We start from the raw sequence: 22,555 nt of genomic DNA, 5'->3' as shown, positions 1-22,555 counted from the left end.
CGGGGGCGGGGGGGGGGAGGGAGAAAGAGAAACATCAATGTATGGGGCAGTGCTCCAACCAACTGAGCCACCCAGCCAGGGCTCCCCAGTTTTTTAAATCAAACACAAATATTGTTTACTTGAGCTGTTGCTTGGAAGGCATTTTGTAGATGTAATTAAAGTATTAAAGTCCATATTAGTTAGTTTAAGTAAGGGAGATTTTTTCAAGATAATCTAGGTGGGGCTGATTCAGTAAATTTAAAGGCCTTAAAAACAGAGCTGAGGCTTCCCTAAAAGAAGAAATTACACTTGTGAACAGCAGCTTCAACCTGCGCCTGTGAATTTCAGCCTGCCCTTTCTGATGACTCACCCTATGATTTTAAGCTTGTTTGGCCAGCCCCCACCTTGCTTAACCAATTCCTTGCAATAAATTTCCTAATATATCTTACACACACATACACATCTCCTACTAGTTCTGCTTCTCTGATTAAACCCTGATCAGTATAGCCTCAATGTCCCTAAAGCTTTTATTTTGTCTATCAATGCTGTCAGCCTGGCCCACACCAAACCTACAGGTGTTGGGAGTTCAGTGTGTTGAGATGAAATGAATCTAATGTGTTCGTGTGGAGGTACTCTTTGTTGAGGTAGTTTGCTACCACACTAAGGAACTATGCAGGTCAAGGTAGCAGGCAGCTCCCCAACCATTATTTTCCACTCAGAGTTGGCATTGATTCCCAGCCAATGGTTCCAGGAATCAAGGGCTAGAAATGGGAGAGGCTCTGAAACTCAAGTGGCAGAAATTGGCAGTGAATAGAAACAACTCCCACACATCTTCTAGTATGTGGGAGCAATGTGGCCAAACACTAAGACTTCACACTAAAAATTGGATCTGCCTCTGTTGCTGTTTCTAAATACTATTTCTTTTGAATTGCTGTGAAACAGGTAAAAGGGGTTCTGAATGGGAAAAACTAGAAAAATTAAAAATTGATGTGGTTTCAAGAAACAGGGGGCCTAAGAAACAGGCAAGTAATTTTAATTGACAGGTCCTTGCGTAGACCTAGGTAAGTATGAACACATTCCAGTAGGTTCTGCTTAGAAATGCACAGTCAGTTCTGCTATAACATAGCATATGCATTGCTAAACATCAGTATGTTATGAAAAACCGCAAAATGAAACCAATAGCTAATGGGAGAAAATGGGATAGTAGCACAACACAAAAACATTTCTCAGAGACTGCCCTGACCGGTGTGGCTCAGTTAGTTGAGCATTGTCCCATGTATCAAAAGGTCACTAGTTCGATTCCTGATCAGGGCACATACCTAGGTTGCAGGTTCGATTCCGGGTTGGGTTGTGTACAGAAGACAACCAATCAATGTTTCTCTTTCTCTCCCTCTCTCCCTCTCTCTCTAAAATCAATGAAAACATTTTTTTAATGTATCTGTGACATTTTAAAAGGACAGCAACCTAACTTTAAAAATACAGCAGGCCCTAACCGATTTGGCTCAGTGGATAGAGCGTCTGCCTGTGGACTGAAGGGTCCCAGGTTCGATTCCGGTCAAGGGCATATACCTTGGCTGCGGGCACATCCCCAGCAGGGTGTGTGCAGGAGGCGGCTGATCGATGTTTCTAACTCTCTATCCTTCTCCTTCCTCTCTGTAAAAAATCAATAAAATATATTTTTTTAAAAATTAAGAAAAATAAAAATTTTTATTTTTACATACATTTACATAAATGGTAATGAAATTCATAAATACTGCAATAAGTATAGCACTTTACCTTGCAAAAGACCTGAAGTTTGCTTGTGGCCTGGTTGGAGGGCAACAGCTGTGAGTTATTGTGAGGTGGGTTATCCAAAATTGGATAGAAAGCTGTAACACCACATGTGTAGGTACATATGACACGGGCAGCAATCTGGGGTAATGGGTAAATATTTGAGGGGTGTGTGTGTGAATGTGTATTCCTGCACACCTCATTTCAGCTGAGTGCAGTATTCTGCATTCACCTAGTGTTTCTCGGGGATAAGATAGATCAATCACATTGGAACAAATTTGCATTTTCAAAGCAAGTGTGATTGCAGGACTGTCTGTACTGGGTAAAGATATCACCATCCCCAGAGTTCTTTGTAAGTTTGGCACAAATGCATTTGGTAGCAAAACCCAAGGTGAATATAGATATGTCCCAGAAATATTGCATTTGTTATAAAATGCTGTCATAGACCCTACTGGGGTCTAAATATACCTTTTTACAATCTGAACATTTCTGATTTCTAAACACATCTGGCCTTGAGTGGGTAGCGAACAGTAGATCCATATTGATGTGTGCTGTGTTGTGACAGGCATCAGGATGGGTGCTGTGGGTGCAGAAGAAACAAGGCTCAGACCCGGCACCCAGGGAACGTACCAGCGAGGGGCTGTGGCACGCTTTGTGGTATTGTAATAGACATCTGTTCCATGCACAGAGAACTGAGGAGGTATCATTCTCTCGGGCTGGAGAGCTCAGGAATGGCTTTCAAGAGAATGTGACACCAAGGGTGTGTTTGGGGAGATAGTTAGGAATTCTCTAGGCAAATGGAGAAAGGCATTCTAGGTAGAAGAAGAACATGTTTAAAGGTGTAAAGTCACAAAGTCATATTAGTTTGCTGGGGCTACATAACAAAGTACCACAGACTGGGTGGCTTACACAGCACAAGTGTTTTCTCGTGATTCTGGGAGCTAGAAGTCCAAGATGAAGGTGTCATCAGCGTCTTCTGAGGCCTCTTCCCTTGGATTGTAGATGGCCATCTTCTCCCTGTGTCCCACATGGTCCACCCCCTGTATGTGTCTGTGTCCTAATCTCTTACAAGGACACCAGTCATATTGGGCTCACCTAATGACCTCATTTTACCATAATTCTCTCTTTAAAGACCCTTTCTCCAAATAGTCACATTCTGAGGTGCTTGGGGGGTAGGACTTCAACATAAGAATTTGGGGGGGGGGGCCACAGGTCAGCTCCTGACACATGGTGTGGCACAACGAAAGTATGAGCAAAGTGCATGGAAGCCAGAAGGAGGTGTGGTTAGTTATCCCTGGGCTGGGGGACTTGGGAATAACCTCGAGGGCCTAGGTCTTTGAATGGGATTTCATCCCATTGGAAATGAAAATGACATTTCTGGATGAGGAAACAACACAAACCCAAGCTGTACGCCTTCCTCAGAAGTCTCCAACATGCGCCATAGCGCATCCACCCAAGAGCCCAGGACCCGGGGTTCGGATATGGGCTGGTTACCACGTTCTCCACTGGTGAAAGCTACAGCCACTACCACCCAGGGCCTCTCGCCATTTGTTCCAGGGCCCCGCCCTCTTCTAAAAGAGTGTTAATCCAATGGGAGAATATCCTCAGGTTAGGATTAACAAAATAAAAAAGGATGGGCAACTATGAGACTTTTGAGGCTAGGTCATAAAAGGCAGTATAGCTTATGCCTAGCTGTAACGCTGTTCTTGCCTCTGGAATCCAAGTATCATGCCATGAGGAAGCCCAGGCCACATGGAGAGATCCGTGCAGGGAGAAACCCAGGGTTCCTAGCCTTCAACTCCATCTCAACTCCCAACTGACAGCCAATACCAACCAGTTGATTGCACTGTCTTGGAAATGGGTCCTTTTGCCCTCAGTCAAACCTCCTCAGCTGATGTGCTAGAGCAGAAACAAGCTTTCCCTGACAAGCCCTGCCCAAATTGCAGATTTCTGCGCTAGAGAGAAAGAGAGAGAGAGAGAGAGAGAGAGAGAGAGAGAGAGAGAGAGAGAGAGAGAATATGAATTACTGATCCTGTCTCTTCGTTGTCTGAATTAGCACAGCAGCAAATATCTTCCTCCCTCTGTGCTTCCCCAATAAAGGAGCAAACTGTTCCTTCCTCACCCATGTAACCTGACAGGAGGCCGTGGTGCCCCTTCCCTCCTCTCCAGAAGGAGAATCGCAGTCTTGTCATTGCATCGTCCCAGGGAGCACAGCCCATCGGCCATGTTGCCAACTCCTAGTCTTTATTGAAATGTTCTGGGATTGTGGAGTCCAGTAAAAATGTGATAGCCACCGAGTATTTGTGTATCACCATGTACTTCAGTAAGTAATCTTTTTTAACTAGGTAGTTCCTTCTCCAAAGTATCCAGTGTTCCAGAGCTAAGAAAAAATTTCTGAAGTTCCCCGGCTTACATAGTAAAATTACACGGTTCAGGCAGTTGGCTGTGTTCTGTGTTTTAATATATGCTATTTACATGTGTTAAGTATCCATGTTTGAAATCAGAACTTGGCCCCAAACGGTAGGTTTATTTAACCAAAATGTGTGTCAGCTCACTCAGGTCTCCTGAGCGGGGTGCTCTGGAGTTTGGGGGAGGTATGTGTATGAAATATATGGTACCTAAAGAAACTAAAAGTTGTTGGAAAGAAATACGGAAGGCAATTGTTTCCCAGATTATGTCAGAAGAACACTAATCATGATGGATATCTAAAAAGCCAAGTCTCCATAGCCAACAAGTTTTGCGAAGCACTACATATTCTCTGCTCCTTTGGAGAGCAATCACGATATAGCATATTAAAGACCCTGGAAGGTCCCGTGGTAAAGAAACATATTTAACTTTGTTTTACCCGGATTTTCAAATGTACTGGTCTTTGAATAAGAACCTGGTACCAACACACAGAGCCCAGTCTAAAAACCCCCAGACGAAAACATTTATGATCTCCAAATGGACTATGATAGGAAATTCTGTTTCTCATTTGAAAGCGTACCATATGAATAATCCAATGCAGAGAAATGGTATGCTTTTATTATTTTAGGTTTAGAAATGAAATATAAGAATTGCATCCTTATGACAAATGGAAAACGAATCAGATTTGCCTGACTTGCCCAGTGATTTTTAATTTTTAGAAACTTCTGTGTAAACTAGCAATTATGATGATGCAGCCAGTAGATAATTATATCTATGAAATAATGGATAAAGAGCACTTTTTTTAAATGTAAAAAAAAAATCCCTAATATAATAGTTGGATGATGAAAATCATTTAGTACTTAAAGAATGAAAATTACCATGATCCCTGAAGGTAGTGTATATGCATATGTACATTCTTTCATGTGAAAAATTACAACACAAAAATGGTAAGATATTAAGACAATGTGGCACCCACTGTCTTTTCCCCAATAAATTCAGTCTTACATCTTAAGATGGTACATTTCCAGAGAGGCTGGTAAGCAGATGTTTCGTAGCTAGTAAGAAATGGAATCGGGATTTGAGCCAACTATTCTTATCTCTGAGGCCCATGTACATAACCCCTAACTAGAGCTGTAGCCAATTTAAAAACATACACACACACAATTTAATAGAGGGAATGGTTCTTCTTTCTCCCCACTTCCCCAACCACCCAACCAAATTAAATTTGTGTTGTAAAATTCTAAAATGCCATCTTAAATACTCTGTCAGAGAAAACATTGCTAAACTGTTCTCCTTCTCTATGGCAGTTGTCTTTGGGATATTTCACATCAGCATTGCAAAAGTGTTCTGCATTGTTAAAATTGCTTTGATCTAAAAAAAAAAATTGCTTTGATCTTTTAGGCCCCATCTGTACAAAAAATATTCACGGTAACAGTTGGTGTCATCTGTCAAGAAAATAGCTGCTGCTGCTGACCATGCACTTAGCCAGTTGATTTGGTGTAGACAGACTGTTAATACAGCGCCCAAATCATAAATCGATCATAAAATAGTTCATTTAATGCATGTTTATAGACACATCCCAGGTTTTCATAATGGTTGCTGTGGCATAGAATTGCAAATGTTTCATAAAATATAGGTACTTGTTGTCCTGGCCGGTATGCAAAGTGGTTAGAGCACTGGCCCTCACACTTAAGGGTTAAGGGTCTGACTCCCAGTCAAGGGCATGTACCTGCATTGTGGGTTTGCTACCCACACCCAGTCGGGGCGTATGTGGGAGGCAACCAATTGATGCGTCTCTCTCACATTGATGTTCCTCTCTCTCTCACTCTCCCTCCCTCCCTCCATTCTACTCTCTCTCTGAAAAGCAATGGAAAAAATATCCTAGGGTGAGGATTAACAACAACAACAAAAATTAGGTACTTTTTTTTTTGATGTGAGGAATCTTATACTAAACTTTGGGAATAACACTGGGGGATCAATTCAATAAGAATATAATTCCTCCTCTGATTTCTAGGTTCATTCCCTATTGATGTTGCTTAATCACAGTTTGCTGTCTGAATGTAGGGTGGGCCTAAATGTAGTTAGTTACTGGGACTTTTTAAAAAGTTAGCCCTGGAAAATTAATTAATAGCCACAGTCATTAGTAAAAATATTTAAAATACACATTTAAATTTTATTTAAAATGTCAAGATAGTTTGACAGAAAGTGTATTACTAATTTTGCAAATGAGGAAGGTGGAAATTACTTTTGATAAGTGAGATGTGACCAAACACTAAGTCTTTGGAGCAGATTGTAAGCGTCCGTGTCCTGACCCCTCCTCCCAAGAGAGAATGGCATTGTTAGGACTTAGACGCTCTTTTCCTCATGGCAGGAAGGAGTGGTTGTTGGATGGGTAGTTCAGGTAGGTTTTACTGTTCTCTTACCTTCCTGATAATAACCAAGGGATTGCTGAAACAGCCCTTCCCAGGTACTGAGCTGTGTGCTCTCTGGCATTTGGACTTTGACACGTCTTCCAGGATAATACGTGTGTACTCATGCCAAGTCATTGCCCATCTAAAGTGCAGCACAAAGTGCTGGAGTGCTTGGTTCACAAACGGTCCTCAACGGGCCGGCTCTGCAGACGGGGCCCCCTGAGGGAGGCCATTCTCTGCTGCCATGCAGCCCACCAGGTTCTCCGAGCTGAGGCTCCCCATCCTGGCATCTCCCCAAGGCCGTTTCTGTCCCGTCCTTGTGTTTGCATTCAGCTCTTTCCAGGTTCTGTTCACTCTCTGTCTCCCCCAACAATGTGACCAATACCACAATATTTTATATGGTGGCTGCCACCGTTCTGGACATGGAGGCAGCACAAAGGACCCCATCCGCCTTCTTGACTGACCAAGTCACCCGTTAGTTAAGTACACGAGTAACCTGTTCAGGAAACTGTGATTTGTCTCTGAAGATCGTTCACTGCCTTGGTTCCAGCTCAACTGAACGCCACCACATCCACCTAGACTTTAGAGCAAATGATGATCTTTTTTTTTCTATCAATAAATTCTGACATAATAAAAAATTCTCTAGTTAACTTAAAGGCTGGATTAGTGGGCCCAGGCTGGGAGTAATGATTCATTACGGATGTTTTTAGGTTATTGCTATGGTCTTTTAGAATATTCCTGGTTAGACAACTTAGGGTTAGATATTTCTGCAGTGAGAAAAAGGCAATTGATAAAAAGGGAAGAAGGAAGAATTTATCTCAGAAATAAGTGAAATTAGCATAAATTGCTGTTTGACCATTTATCATGATGACCATTCACAATAATGGTGTCATTTACATATTTTGAGCTTTGGATAGTCATAAAGAAAATGTTGACTTGTCAGTCAGTGCCAAAGACCAGTTATATAATTATGTAATGATACCTGTAGTGCCTTACAGAATTTTTTTAAAATTTAAGATACTTAATTGATTCATTTTATATAAGGTCAATTCTTTCAACACTCGCCTAATGTTCTTTGCTGGCCTTCGAAATCCTCTCGTGGTAATTTTTTAAAATTATCCGTTGGAGATTTTGCTCATGGAGACCAAAAGTAGATGTCATGAAAATCTCTGGCCTATACTCCTGAATAAGTGACCACTGAAAGCATACAGACATTCTGAAATCAAACCTTCTGACTATTTTCTACCATTTTTAATGATATTGTCTCAGTTGTATTGCACACTTTGTCATCCTTTACGTAATCCACAGCGAACATTTCTTTTTGAGGACTGCATGCCTAGCACAAAGCCTCGGGTGTGGCAGGCATCTCGCATGTTAGAAATCTGCCTGCCTTTCCAATGTGATACGATGCAGCGCTGTTTCAGGGACCGCTGGCGCTGGAAGGTCCGTTTGCATCTATACTAAGGATCCCGGTTTATGTCTCTTGTAATCGGTGATTATTGTATCTGCTTCCTCACTGTCTTATGCCACTGCTTCGGGCAACGTGATTTAAAACACTTCTTCCACCCTTCAAATTTACTCTCAGAAAAGCCAGAGCTGAAGATCACCAGAGGAAATGAGGCAACTACCTTGAACATCGTTAACCTCATTTTTATACCCAGATCTCTCTGTAGACTCTGTCGAGCAAAGTTCTGGGGGCTCTGATACTAACGTGGGGGCCCCGATACTAACATGGGGGCCCCATACCTTTGTGTTTTGTGCCGGTATTTTTCTATACACATTGTGTATAGAAATGTTTCAACTTTCCTTTTCCCTCAAAGCTCCTGACTCCAGCTTCAAAGATATGTTTCCCATGACATAGACAAGTTAGCTCATCTCTCTGTACCTCAGGCTTCTCATCTGTAAAACGGGGATGTTAATGCTACCTTATAGCATTGTGGCGAGGACTGAGTTCCTATTTGTGAAGTTCTTAGCGCAGTGATGCATAGTAAGGGTTGAATAATTTAAGGAAAAGAGTGCCTGACCACTGAATACGTGGTTCTCTAAACGTTTTTTTTTTTTTTTTTCTTTAAACTTTTTAAAGGGACGATCTGAGAAGATGCTCTGGTATGGGGTGATTTATACTTCCTTTGCCGAGGTGGGAGTGGAGTGATGTGAGGAATTTGTATCTGAAACTGAACTGGAAGGTATTACCCACAATACCTGTAGGCAATGCTGGCTGGGAGCCTGGGTCCTGGGCTGATGAAGCAATGAATGGAAAAATGTTAATTAACAATTCCTGTGGGGCTCTTCGCAGTAGTTTTAAAAGGAGACAAGAGAGATAAACTAGAACTACATGGGGATGGAGGGGATGGGGGCAACGCTTATACCATGAGTTAGCGGTTTTCTTCTGTGTGCAAAGGCTGAACGAGTGCTTCTCAGAAGAGATGACACACACACACACACACACACACATTTTATTACACAGACGTGTGGCTTATGTGCTATCTCAGCTTCTGCCGTGGAGAAGGGCACGGGCCACCTGCTTTGTTAAAGAAAGCAGACGCCACCTTTGGGTGGCCTGTGCGAGGGGTGCTGCGCCTTGAAGCTTAGAACCCCTCCGTGTTGTCCCAGGTGCTTCTTGGGAGCCTGAGGCAGACGCTCCCTGCCTCCTGGCTTGTCTCCGCCTGACTGTGCGTGGACAGGGCAGGCCCTGGCATTCCTGGCACAGGGCTTGGCCGCCCGTTCCCTGTGATGGCTGCCCTTTGCCCCAGCTCCCTGGGCCGAGGCAGCTCGGCTGTAATTTGCTCTGAGGCTCCGGGGTGCAGCCCTGTCAAACTGCAGTGAGTGTTTATCCTGTAATCCGCAGACAAGAAGAAGGGAGGCAAATTCCAGCCTTTTAAGAAGTTGTTTGGCAAAAGGAAAAAGAAAGACACTTCGATTTCCCGGGAGGCGGAGGCAGGAAGGAAGAGCCACTCTCCCCAGAGCGTCAGCAATGGCACCTTCTCTTCCGACGAGGAGACCCTGGAGGACAGCCTAAGGTAATGACTCACACCTTTCTTGTTTGTAGATCTCCGGTGGGGCCGGGTGGGGTGGGATCCCACGGGATGTGTTCCATCTCCGGGAAGGTGGGAGACTTGGGGTGCTTGGTGTGCTCTGTGGAGGAGTCGCCTGGGGGAGCTGGCAACGGAGTGTGGCCTCACCCTCTGGGTGAGCACTGGGCTCTGCGCCTTCCTCTTGCCACCCTCGCTGGTCGTGGAAGGCAGCCTGTAATTGGCTGGGCTCAACAAGTGTACCTGGATTGAGGAAGATCTCGTTTCTCTGTCTCCTTGTTTGGCAAAGAGAAAGGTGGGTCCTAGAGATTTTGTGCCCAGATCGAGGAGTGGGCTGCCCAGGCGCCCTTCCTACCCCTGGCCATCTCCAGCAACTTCCGGAACCTGTCTGCGCTTTCAAATTCTGTTCTCTGTTTTCTATGCTCTTCTCTTCCTCTCCTCGTCTCTCTCAGAACAAACACAGGCACTCAATCTGGCCGTGATAGAGTAAGGAACCCAGAAAAGCAGCATCAGAAGGTCCGTTCTCACATGAGTGCTGGGAATTGGAGTCGGAGTCAGAGATGCTGCTGCTGACAGCGCAGAAGGCAGTCCCTCCGAGACTTGCCTGCATTCCGCTGGCACCATGTGCCTGCCTCCAGCTGGCACTCGTCACTTTGTATGGAAGTTACTGATTTGCTTGGCTGTCTCTCTCACTTGACGGCTAGTGTCCAGGAAGTCAGGGACCAGGTTTTACTCGGCCTCATCTTAGGTGCTCAAAAGGTATTTCCTATGAATGCCTGGCGCTGCGTAAATTACACTGATGTAGTTCAGCTGGACCTTGACTCACGTTTCCTTCAACATTGTTTCATTATAACATCGATGAGAAAAATGTGATTCCCCGCCAGGCCACTGTCTGCGTGGAGTTTGCACCTTCTCCCCCAGTCTGTCTGCATTTTCTCTGGGGACTCGGGTTTCTAAGCCCCATTCCAAAGATGTGCACGTGAGTTGATCTGCTGTGTCTACATTGTCCCAGATGGAGTGTGGATGTGGGTGGAGTGTGGGTGTGGGTGTGGTTGTGAGTGGCCCTTCCAGGAAGGGTTGGGTCCTGCTTTGTGCCCTGAGCTACAGGGATAGGTTCCAGCCGCTTGTCACCATGAAATGGAGTAAGTGGGTGGAAAAGAATGATTTTACTCGTTTTTATTAGTCTTTTTTAAATGTATGTATAACACATTTATTTTAATGTTTAATATTAGAAGTGTTTGGGGACTTTATTTAGAAACTAGAGGCCCGATGCACAAAATTCGTGCAAGGGGATCAGCCCTCGAGGCCCCACCCACTGGTCGCTCAGGAAGGTCGTTCTGCCATCTGGTCTAATTAACATATTACCTCTTTATTACATAGGACTTAGTGATGTTTTTGTGACCAGAAATATGGATCTTAACTCTTTTTTGTAGCAGCCTGTAGTAAAATTGGTTTCATTATGTGTTGTTTCACTTAAAGTTGCCGTTTCTAAGAATCTATCGACAATACGATGTCCTAGTAGTGCACGTTGAAGGAATAGATGCTGTACTCTGTGGTATTCTCACTGTATTTCAAAGACAGGGACAGAGGCATCCTCTGAGATGTGTGTCAGTGAGCCAATTCGAACAGACACCACAGTGGAGCACAAATTACAGAATCCGCAGGCAAGCCGTGTGCTTAGCCCCACACGTACTCACCGGCAGTTCTTGTTGGTCTCAGCACTGCCTCTCTTCCTGCACAGGCCATGTTTGCTTTCCATCGACTTTAGTAAGAAAGCTTGAATTTAACTGGAGGAAATGATTTTACTGGAGGAAATGATTTTACTGGAAGGTGAACACAGCTAGATTGACCTCACCGGCTGTTGGGATGTCAGTATGGATCCTTGTTGAGGATTGTCCAGGACGAATCCATTTTTATTTCACTTCGTTTCCTCGGTTGTAAATTAGGAATGTGAGCCTTTTTGCCTGTCAGTGTCAGAATGAGGTACAGATACCAAAATGGTACCAAATAGTTGTGTAATGCAACATGGGACTGAGTCTAGAAAGTTCTCCTTTGTTTTGTTTTTTTTGTGGGTTTTTTTTTTTTTAATATAGTTTTGTTGATTACAGAGAGGAAGGGAGAGGGAGAAAGAGATAGAAACATCAGTGATGAGAGAGAATCATTGATGGGTTGCCTCCTGCAAGCCCCCTACTGAGGGGTCCTGCGACCTGGGCATGTGGCCTGGCCAGGGATTGAACCGTGACCTCCTGGTTCATAGACTGATGCTCAGCCGCTGAGCTGGGCTCGGAGCTCTCCTTCGGGAGGACGGTCCTATGAAAACGCAGCTCATCCGTTCCGTGGTTTTGCCAAGTCCCCGACCTCGTATTGAACTGTGCCTGGACCCTGCGTGTTCTCTCCTCCCTTAGGTTCTATGCCTTTACCCCGCGAAGTTTCCTTTAGGTTTGAGGTATCACAGAGCCTTGGAAAATTCCACACTGGATCAAACAGCTATAAAATACAGGTCATGTCACCTGTTCTTATTATTGACCCTTGTTAATAAATCCACATTTGTGAGACAAATGCTATATTTAATTGACACTTTTCTTTATAATGAAGCTGGAAGGGTAAACTTTGGATAAAGAGTTTTCAAAAATGTCTTCTTACAAATCTTAAAAATTAAAAAAGATGGGAATATAGAAGTCATTTAAATATGTATCCGATCCCTTTTCTTCTCAGCAATTGCCAATTGCCATGTAAGTCCACCCACAAAGTATTCATTGCTTTCTGTATAGCTAGACCAGTGGTCGGCAAACTCATTAGTCAACAGAGTCAAATATCAACAGTACAACGATTGAAATTTCTTTTGAGAGCCAAATTTTTTAAACTTAAACTTCTTCTAACGCCACTTCTTCAAAATAGACTCGCCCACGCCGTGGTATTTTGTGGAAGAGCCACACTCAAGGGGCCAAAGGGCCGCATGTGGCTCGCGAGCCGCGGTTTGCCAACCACGGAGCTAGACTTCTGGTTATTCGTCCTGTTTACAGGTGCAGAAGGTAAAAGGTGCTGTTTCCAATAATTCTCATTTTCAGCTCACTGCTCCGTCAGTGGGTGTGTTACTTTGCATTGTGTAATGATTCACAACATTTCTGCGCCTTTTATTTGCTGTCTCCAAAATGGGCAGCTCTCACTAAAACACAAAATTCCGTTAACTTGATCTTGGGTGGTTCCCAGGAGGCAAATTTCAGCCCGATGTGAGGGAGGATTTCCTAATTACGAGAGCTGCCTGAAATTGGGGAGGCTGAGTGTGTGCCAGCAGGGGTCGGGACTGATGAAGGGGAATTTCGGCACTGGTGGGAATTTAAAGGAGCTGAACTGCAAAAAGCTGCAATTTTAGAAATGTCTGCACGGCCAAAAATAGCTCATTATTGATCTGCTCCTTCTGTCTGAAAGTTCTCATTTCCTTTGGGCTCTTAAAGCATTCTATTCCTTCTCCAGGTGAGAAGCCTTCGTTTTTCCTAGGCGGCTGCTTTTGAATTATGCATGCCTGTGGGAAAAGCAAAACGGTAAAACGTGACCAGTTTTTAACAACTTAATGTGACTTCCTTTATTAATTAATTACAACCACGTGGATGTTAAAAGGGGAGAAAGGGTCATTTTGGCAAACAGGTTTGGGAAATTCTGGGCCAAAACAAATTAAGTAGGATCCTTTATATAGAACTTCAGAAAGCCTTCACTATGCTGATTTACTCAGAGAATCTGCAAGAAGGATGTAGTATAGAGCATTTCCAAGATTGCTTTAACCACAAACCCTCTTCTCATAGAGACTATCCTGTAGCATAGATTACAGCTGCCACTTATTGAACTCAGTACAATGTGTTTTGTATAGATGAACGCATGTAATACTTACCAAGGCACTCTGAGATTGACTTTCTTGTCGCCATTTCAAAGATGAGAAAACTAAGGCCAGGGAGTGACTTACTGGTAAGTGGCTGAGCCACTGCTCCAGTGGTGAAGCGTCCATTCTGAACCACACACTGTTCTGCTGCAGCCTTCCTGGGGAGCTAGTCACATGGCCCTGAGCCACCGGGCCTTTAGCTGCCTGACCAAGGCTCTCCTCCTCACTGGGACTCTACTTGTCCTGCTTCCAGTTTCTGCCTAACATGCAGCATTTACTGCTATGCCATGCACAGCTGCAGCACTCTGTAATGAGGGCCAGCTATAGGCCGAAGTGAGAACTGAAGGGGCTCCAAGGAGGGTGAGCTCACTCTGGGACTGGAGCTGTCAGGCAAGGGTCAGGAATGAGGAGCCCTTGAGCTCGCTCCAGGAGATGGGCAGGATTTGGAGCGGCTAAGAGACAAGGCACGGACATCTCAGATCCAGAATGGCAGCAGCAGAGACTTCCATGTTAGAATGAACATGGCAAATAGAATTGAAGGGAATTTCTGCAGCTTAATAAAGGGCAGCGACATAAAAGCCAGTGTACCGGTGATGTATTATGGAGTTGTGCACCTGAAGCCTATTACAGTTTTACTAACCAATGCCATCCCAATAAATTCGATAAAATACGTTACTTAAGCATATACTCAAAGAAAGAAATTAAAGAAGATCTAAATAGCCCTGGCCAGTTTTGCTCAGTGGTTGATTACTGCTCAAGGACAAGTACCTGGGCTGCAGGATCCCCGCCCTAGTTAGGGTGGGTGTGGGAGGCAGCCAGTCGATTACCTCTCACATCTTGTTTCTCTCTCGCGCTCCCCCTTCCTCCCTCCCTTCTGCTCTCTCTCTAAAAAAAAAAAAAAAAAAAAAAAAAATCGATGGAAAAAATATCCTCAGATGAAGATTAACAATAACAAAAAGAATCTAAATAGATGGAAAGACATCTCATATTTATGGATCAGAAAACTTAATATTGTTAGGATGGCAATACTCTCCAAATTGATCTACAGATTCATTGCAATCCCAGTCAAAACCTGCGTTTTCTGCAGAAATTGACAAGTGGGTCCTGAAATTCACATGGAAACGCAAGGGACCTAAAATAGCCCAAACAGTCTTGAAGGGCTCACACTTCCTGAGTTAAAAACTGGCTATGGAACTACAGTAATTTAAAGAATGTGATATAGGTTGCCCGGCCAGTGTGGCTCAGTGGTTGAGCATTGACTATGAACCAGGGGTCACAGTTCCATTTCCAATCAGGGAACATGCTCAGGCTGCAGAGCCAACAGGGGGCATGGAGGAGGCAGCCGATCAATGATTCTCTCTCATTATTGATGTTTCTATCTCTCTCTTCCTCTCTGAAACCAGTAAGAATGTATTGGAACAGTATGGTACTGACTATATAAATCAGTGGATTTTAATGGAGAGTCCAGAAATAAATCTTTACACTTGTGGTCAGGTGATTTTCAGTAAGAGTGCCAAGACAAGTCAGTGGATAAAGAATAGTCTTTTCAACAAATAGTACTGGGACAACTGAATAGCCACATAGAAGAGAATAAAGTTGGACTCTTTTCTTATACCATTCACAAAAATGAACTCAAAATGGATAATAGATCCTAATGAAAGATCTAAAATTGTAATACTCTTAGGAGAAAACAAAGGAGTAAATCCATGACCTTGGATTAGTCAGTGATTTTTTTAGGAACCAAAAAGCACAAGTGACAAAAGAAAAATCAATAAATTTGACTTCATCAAACATAAATTTTGTGACCTGGTTGGTGTAGCTCAGTGGATTGAATACTTCCCATGGACCAAGAGGTCCCGGGCTTGGTTCCCTGTAAGGGCACATGCCCAAGTTGTGGGCTTGAACCCCAGTAGGGAGCATGCAGGAGGCAGCAATTGATGTGTCTTTCTCATCGATATTTCTCTCTCCCTCTCTTTTTGTCCCTTCCTCCCTATTTAAAAATCAATAAAAACATTTTTAAAAAAGAAAAATAAATAATATCATCAAGAAAGTGAAAAAATCCTCAGGATGGAAGAAAACATTTGCATATCACTTACCTGATAAGACTATATTCAGAATAAGTAAAGCACTCTTATAACTTAATATAAAGATCCAAAAAAAAGAGCAATTTTAAAAATGGGCAAAGGATTTGAATAGACATTTCTCCAAAGATATAAAAATGTCCATTAACATATGAAAACACACTTGCTCAACATCATTAGCCATCAAAGAAATGCAAATCAAAGCCACAATGAGGTATCACTTCATACCCATTAGGAAGGCTATAATATAAAAGAGAGATAACAAGTGCTGGTGAGAAAATGGAGAAATTGGAACCCTCATACATTGCAGGTGGTAAGGTAAAATGGTACAGCCGCCTTGGAAAACAGGTTGACAGTTCCTCAAAATGTTAAACCAGATATAAACCCAACAGAAATGAAAGCAATGTCCACACAAAAACTTGCGCACAAATGCTCACAGCAGAATTATTCATAGTAGCCATAAAGTTGAAACAGTCCAAATATCCATCAAAAGATGAATGGATGAATAAAATGTGGTGTATATTCATACAATGGAATATTATTTGGAAATAAAAAATGAAATACTGGTCCATGTCATAACGTGAATAAACTTTTATGCTAGTTGAAAGACGCCAGTTACAAAAGACTACCTATTGTATTATTCCATCTATACAAAATACCAAATAGGCTTATCCGTAGAACAGAAGGATTAGTGGTTGCCAGGCATGGGGTAGGATGGGGGTGACTGTTAATGGGTATGGGGTTTCTTTTGGGAGTGATAAAAATCTTCTAAACTTAAATGGCGGTGATGGTTGCACAATTTTTTGATTGTACTGTAAATCATTGAAATGTACTGTTAAAAAGCTGATATGGTACGTGAATTATATCTCAGTAGGGTTGTTTTTAAAAAAGGGAATGAACATGGCATTAAAAAGGTCATGTCTAAAGGAGGCGATAAGCTCATGTTGGCAGGGGAGGGGAGGGGCCTATTTCCTTCCCTAAAACCCTAAAATAGGAGGTTGATATTTGGGATGGAACAAAAAGGGCTCATGTGGAAATAGGACATCACTGTAGAGTAGAGCAGGCTGGCTTGGAAGGCAAACAGCTTTCCCATTTGTTGAGGGCGTTGAGCCCCTGTTTTGGAATGGAATGGAGAGGCGATACTTGATGGAAGAGAAGAGATGGGGAAAGTGATAGGCAGGTCATGTTTGAAACTGCCTACTGAAACTGTATGCCTATGGTTTCCCCCATGCACTCCACACCCCTCCCCAAAGTTAATATAAATCCTGCTCTCTACTTACATGATAACCTTATTCAGTGGAGACACACACACACACATCAATGTTGAAGGTTTAAGGTAACTTCACTTTTACAAATGGTGAAACTGAGGCTAAAAGAGATGACAGTGCTGTTGTAACCGGACAATCAAGGGTCCGTGCTGCCTGTCACTACTCAAGCCAATTGACTCTCAATTAAAATCCGCTGATGTATAAGCAGAGACAGGGTTGAATCATTCTGAGCGTTTATTCCAATATTGCTGACAATATGGGGAGCAGCAGGTCGTCCACAAAAATGTGCTCTGCCCCCACCATAAGCCGGCTGCTTATCTTGGTATTACATGGGAAAGTAGGCAAAAGGGCAAATAGGCAGTCTACAGGTATGCAAAAAAGGTTGGGGTTACATGGGGAAATAGCCAAGGGTAGGCCAAATGGGCAGTTAACAGGTAAGCAGAGGGTTGGGGATCTCCAGAGAGCTTAGTGATATGCAAAGCCTGGGGTCTTCGAAGGGCTGGCGATTCCGGTTTCTGGCTCTGGTTCTGCAACAAAGTTGTTAGTCTTTCCACAATAATAGGAAGCTCCAAGTGGGGAGGAAGGGCTGCATTTCCAGGTGAGCTCCCAGGTCCCGAGTGCGGCTCCAGCCAGGTTAGAATGTGCCTTCTTTAATCAGAATAAAACAATCATGGTTAACAGAGCATGATTAATATTTCTTAAAATTATAGCTGGTTGCCTAACATTCTATTTCTGCCCCTATCACTGTTAATGTTAGAGGAGTGACTCTGTCAGCTGATTTTGCACGTAGTAATCCTCATGTCTGGAACAACCCAATCCCCCATTCTTACTAGTATATCCTCCTCCAGTTAATTGCTCTCCATCCTTCATTTTTTTTTTTTTTTGTACAAATGTGCCTTCCTCAGTAGAGCAAGCTTTTTCTGTCCCCCTCAGCCTAGATAAAGCCTGAGGTCACTGTTCTCACAGCTTCTTTTCCCTTTCCCTAAGGATGGGCCTGTATAACTTGCCTTTCACTGTACTTCTAGCCTCCAGAACGGTGCCTGGCACACAGCAGGCATTCATGAATGCTGCCCCTTTTACCACTGGATTCTTCCCATTGGACAAGTCAATGTTCGTCTGATTTATCCTTCAGTTTCCCACGTGGTAAAGAGTATCACTGTCCCTCTGACCAGCTGGAGAAGGGAAATTACACAGCTGGCGTGATGAGACAGCATGTCCCCAGTGAACTCGCCACAAAGCTCAGGCTCCCTGATTAGTGGGTGCCACAGGTCACTTGGCCTTGTGCTTTTCAGGAGATGACGTCGGGAAAGACTGATTTTACTTGGTCATTTATCCTCTGCCCATAGGAAGCTGGCATGTGCTGAAACTGAACAGGAATTAGAGACAAGGTACAAAAACCCTTCAATGAATAAAAATTAGGGACTAAGCAGGGGACTTAACAAAGCTGAGCTGAATAAGTCTAGGGGGAAGGAGGGTTGATGAATCAGTTGCAGCAGTTATTGGAGATACAGTATGTGGGAGAGAGCAGACCAGGAGCCAGGGTCCTCTTATGAATGTGGGGCTTTCTCTTATGAGCTGTGTGCCCTCAACCAAGCCAGCTCCTTCATCGGTTACATGGATGTGCTATCTCCCAGGATTATATTTTTATTATTTTTAAAAATGCATGTGACATCATACTATCTGCTCTGAAATAGCATTTACAAATGCAGGGTAATATTATTACGGAGATAAAGAGGAGGTTGATAACCAGTTTCCTGTTTCCAGAGCATAGACCAAGAGTCGGTTGATTTAGCTGATGGCTAAAGATGTTTATGAGAAGGTCTTTCTCCAGGTGGGACAATTGAGGAGTGGAATAGTCAGGGTGAAGCCCTGGAGTCCCTCGAGAGCCTTAGAGGCAGGTGAGGTGATTGCTTGTCCTGTGTGATGCAGGCCTAGAGGCTGGAGTAGGTGAACCTTCAACTTCCAGTTCTAAGTATCTGTGTTCTAAGATTCTAAACTTCTCTCCTCTTCCTTGGATTTTTAATGGTGTATCCTGTTTCTGTTGTAATTATTATGTATTTGGGTATGCAATAGCCTACTGGGTACCATATAAATGCATAGAATACTCAAGTTGGGGATGAGCCTCAAAGATGCTACACAAAATATAATCTGACTCCAGTCTCTTTCAGCACTTTCAGTTTGTTTGATGAGGATAGTTAATTGCTCTTTAGCATTTCATTTGAATGAGACTCACGGATCTGTTTAGGAGGAAAACTGCTGATCAATTGCAATTGCCCCTGTTGCCATGGAAACAGGCTGCAGTGGGACTATAATTATATTTCTTTATTCCTGAAGTGAATCCCTAATCATTGCCATGGTAATTACCCAATATCTATGGCCCCAAATTACATGATGCTTCTCCAAAAAAGACAAAGGATAAGGAAGAGGTGCGGGGGGGCTGGCCTGAGACACGTGGTAAGTAGGCAGCTGCAGAAAGCTGCTTTTCTGGGTGGGGAGAATTCCCCTCCATTAGGCGCCAAGGTTAGATGATGTGAGTGGGTCTTAGAATGTGCCCAAAGCCTGCAGTAGTGGCCAGAAGGCTATGTCGGAAACAGAAAACACAACTACTGGTATCTTCAACCGTAGTGCCACACATTATCTGCTGTATCTGAAAGTCGGAAGAACTTGCCAAGTTCCAAAGTTCCTTAATGAAGCAGCCCAGCAGCAGCATCAAGATCCAGTCTGATAGCTTTTTTTCTTACCCTCGGGGAGCAGGCTCCCCGGGGGACAGGCTCTCGTCCCCAGGGTGGCCTGTATTCCAGATGTCACGTACAGATGACAAAAACCAGTGAAAGGGGACCATCCCTGTCTTGTGTCATGGTTTGCGAGTGAGGAGGACTTCCCTAGAAACACCTCCCCAATTTTCCACTGTTCCTTTCGCACAGACCCTGCTGCAGACCGTGCTTCTAGAGAACAGGGCTCGAAGTGGAGGTGGCTCTTCTTGGCTCCTCCCTGCTCTCCTCAGTACTAAGTGACAGTGACTGAGGAATGGAGGAATAGCATGACTACAGGGCTAACTTTGTTTTGCTTTGCTTCTTACCTTCTCCTGTGATTTTCGAGTGCCCTGAACTCTAGGCCACAGGCCATCAAGCACCCTGTCTCATCTCTACCTCATCTACTGATAGGCATGGACATTGGACACTGGACCTGGGCTATTGGACACTCCCAGTAGCATGGAGTATGGCATCCTTTGCTCTCAGGCAGCATCACTTGCCACCAGGAAAGAAAGGCAACCTCTTCAAAGAGAATCAAAACATGGGAGAGCTGTACAAATATTTGTCCATCCAATTGGGCTAGATTGGAAAGAATCAAGGCACAGATCCCAAAGCACAGTGTGGTGACTGGTGGCTATTTTTAGTAACTGAGCTGTTACCATTTGGTTCCCCTTCTCAAAAGCACCCAAATTTCCTTTCCGGGAATCAAGCTTGCCTCACTCCACCTACCTCTGATAGGACATAGTACCAGCTTCCTATGACAGAAGCCAAAGAGCCACTTCCTCCCCACTGCAGCCTGGCCTGAGCACATGACCTGGCCTGGCCAATCAGTCTCTCTCCTGGGCTTTGACTAGACAGTTGGGTCAGGATGTAAGGGAGACAACTAGGAGAGCTTTCTGTAACCAGACTCTTCCTGCACCATGGTGGTTGCTGGGGATCCTAATGCCTAGACTGCTAGAGTTCTCTCCCAAGAGTCTTTTTCCAAGCCTCATCGCTAGCTTCCGTTGCTCCGCTAGCCCCATTGTTCTTCCAGTAAATATTCTTTTGGTTGAGTGAGACATAGTTTCTATTGCTTGCGACTCAGCACTGTAGCTGACACCGAATGGAACCAGGAAAACGTGGTGAGAGGGAGGGTTTGAAGTAGGAAGTGGGAAGCAAAGCCTGGAGCAGTTTCCTGGTTTGAGTTGAAAAGGAGACTCAGAAGAAACCTTTTAAAAAAAGATGCTGAACATCCTCCTGAATTGCCCACCCCCTGGCTTCTTGGAGCTTTCCACAATGGCCTCCTATAATAGGCCTGCCTTCCCTGAAATATACTCATGATCTCAAAACAGTCCCGTCCTCCCATCAACATGTTTGCATCAAGCTTTGCATTCCCTCAGTGACCTCTCCATGGGAAACCCACCTGATAAACTAACTACCCTACAATATTAATCATTTACTCATCACAAATTTTATTGTGTAAAGGATTTTGATAAAAAGAAAGATCATACATGTGATCCCTGCCCTCATGCAACTCGTAGTGTGGTGGAGATAAGATGATACCATTATAATTAGAGTCACATCTGTCTAGCACTTTACAATATGCAGAGCACTTGTATTTTCCCTCTCATTTAAGGCATGATTACAGTAACCATAACATGAAACGGCAAGAAATACATGCGCAGGGCTCTGGGGGACAGAAGAGATCCCTTTCTTCCAGGGAAGCAGAAAAGGTGGTGTGCAGTTGATATGTCTGGGCTGGACCGTGAAGGGTGGGTAGGACCTGAACTGAGAGATTGGCCTTGGGCTGTCCCTGGAGAGGGAGAGCCTATGCAGTGACAGAGCCCAGAGGGGATATTGGGGGAACTGAGTGGCTGGGGTTGAAGTAGGGTGGCATTTGATGATAATGGGTAACACAAAAGCATTTACACTCTTCTAAGTGCTTTACATTTCAGAATTCATTTAAATCCTAAAAAATCGATGAGGTAGGACCTCTTGTCATCCCCCTTCACAGATAAGGAAACTGGCCTGCCCAGAGTAGTTTAGAGCCCCACTCTGAAGAGCCTGAAAGGGTAAGCCACCATGGCAACTTCATCTGCTAGGGTTTGGGCAACAGGGAACCAATGGAGGTTTCTGAGCCAGCACGTTAACTGCTTTAAGATGAACATATGTTTAGAGAGAAGAATTGGAGAGGACCTCAGTTGAAGATCATCTACAGATGTCAGTCATGTTACAGTCAGCTCAGGGTAAAGCCAAGGCAGCAGGACCAATGATACACTCACCGGCCCTTCAGTTGTCCTCAGAAATTCCTCCACTTTTCCCTGCGGTTTCTCACATCTTCCGATGTATGAGCCTCCACTGCCTGCCTGGCTCAGGAGTGAGAGCATCATGCCAGCAGCTTGGGCTAGGAAAACAAAAGTTCTTCACGCTACACTTGCAGTGTTTTTGTAAGTCTTAAATGCTTTCAACATAAGAAATAATAATGAAAATAAAAGCTTAAGAAGTATGAACTTGCCCTAACAGGTTTGGCTCAGTGGATAGAGTGTCGGCTTGCAGACTGAAAGGTCCCAGGTTCGATTCTGGTCAAGGCCATGTACCTTGGTTGCAGGCACATCCCCAGTAGGAGGTGTGCAGGAGGCAGCTGATCGATGTTTCTCTCTCATCGATGTGTCTAACTCTCTATCCCTCTCTCTTCCTCTCTGTAAAAAATCAATAAAGTATATTTTAAAAAAAAAGAAGTATGAACTTTATGTTGCTTTTGGTATGATCATTAGCATAATAATGTCTGTGTGTTAGAGCAGAGTGGGATAACACGTCCGGGCCACAGCTGAGTTTCCTGAGATCATTCACAACTTTTAGGTCCTTCAAACAATCCTGTGTTTTGGTCTATGTGCTGCCAAAGTGTGCCCATGAGTACTGTATTATTGATTTTTAAGAAGCTTTCTATAGCCTCTAGGTAGAATTATGACAGTTCTGCGATCTCTGGGGAAGTAAAAGAGGAG

General features: G+C 43.9%; 1 protein-coding gene across 5 annotated transcripts in view; it reads left to right on the top strand.

The window, feature by feature from the left end:
• The window catches only part of CRACD (capping protein inhibiting regulator of actin dynamics), a 227,879-nt gene that overhangs the window by 171,244 nt on the left and 34,080 nt on the right, over positions 1-22,555 (top strand). For 4 of the 5 annotated variants that reach the window (XM_080640020.1, XM_080640023.1, XM_080640024.1 and 1 more), the window contains exon 3: positions 9,415-9,586. The gene's annotated coding sequence lies outside the window, so the exon portion shown is untranslated. Of the gene's footprint in view, positions 1-9,414; positions 9,587-22,555 lie in introns of those variants that run through there. The other variant, XM_080640021.1, reaches the window with a different exon arrangement.

The sequence above is a fragment of the Plecotus auritus genome (assembly GCF_963455305.1).
Source record: "Plecotus auritus genome assembly, chromosome: 1".
Lineage (NCBI taxonomy): Eukaryota > Metazoa > Chordata > Mammalia > Chiroptera > Vespertilionidae > Plecotus > Plecotus auritus.
This window is presented reverse-complemented; position numbering and strand designations above follow the sequence as displayed.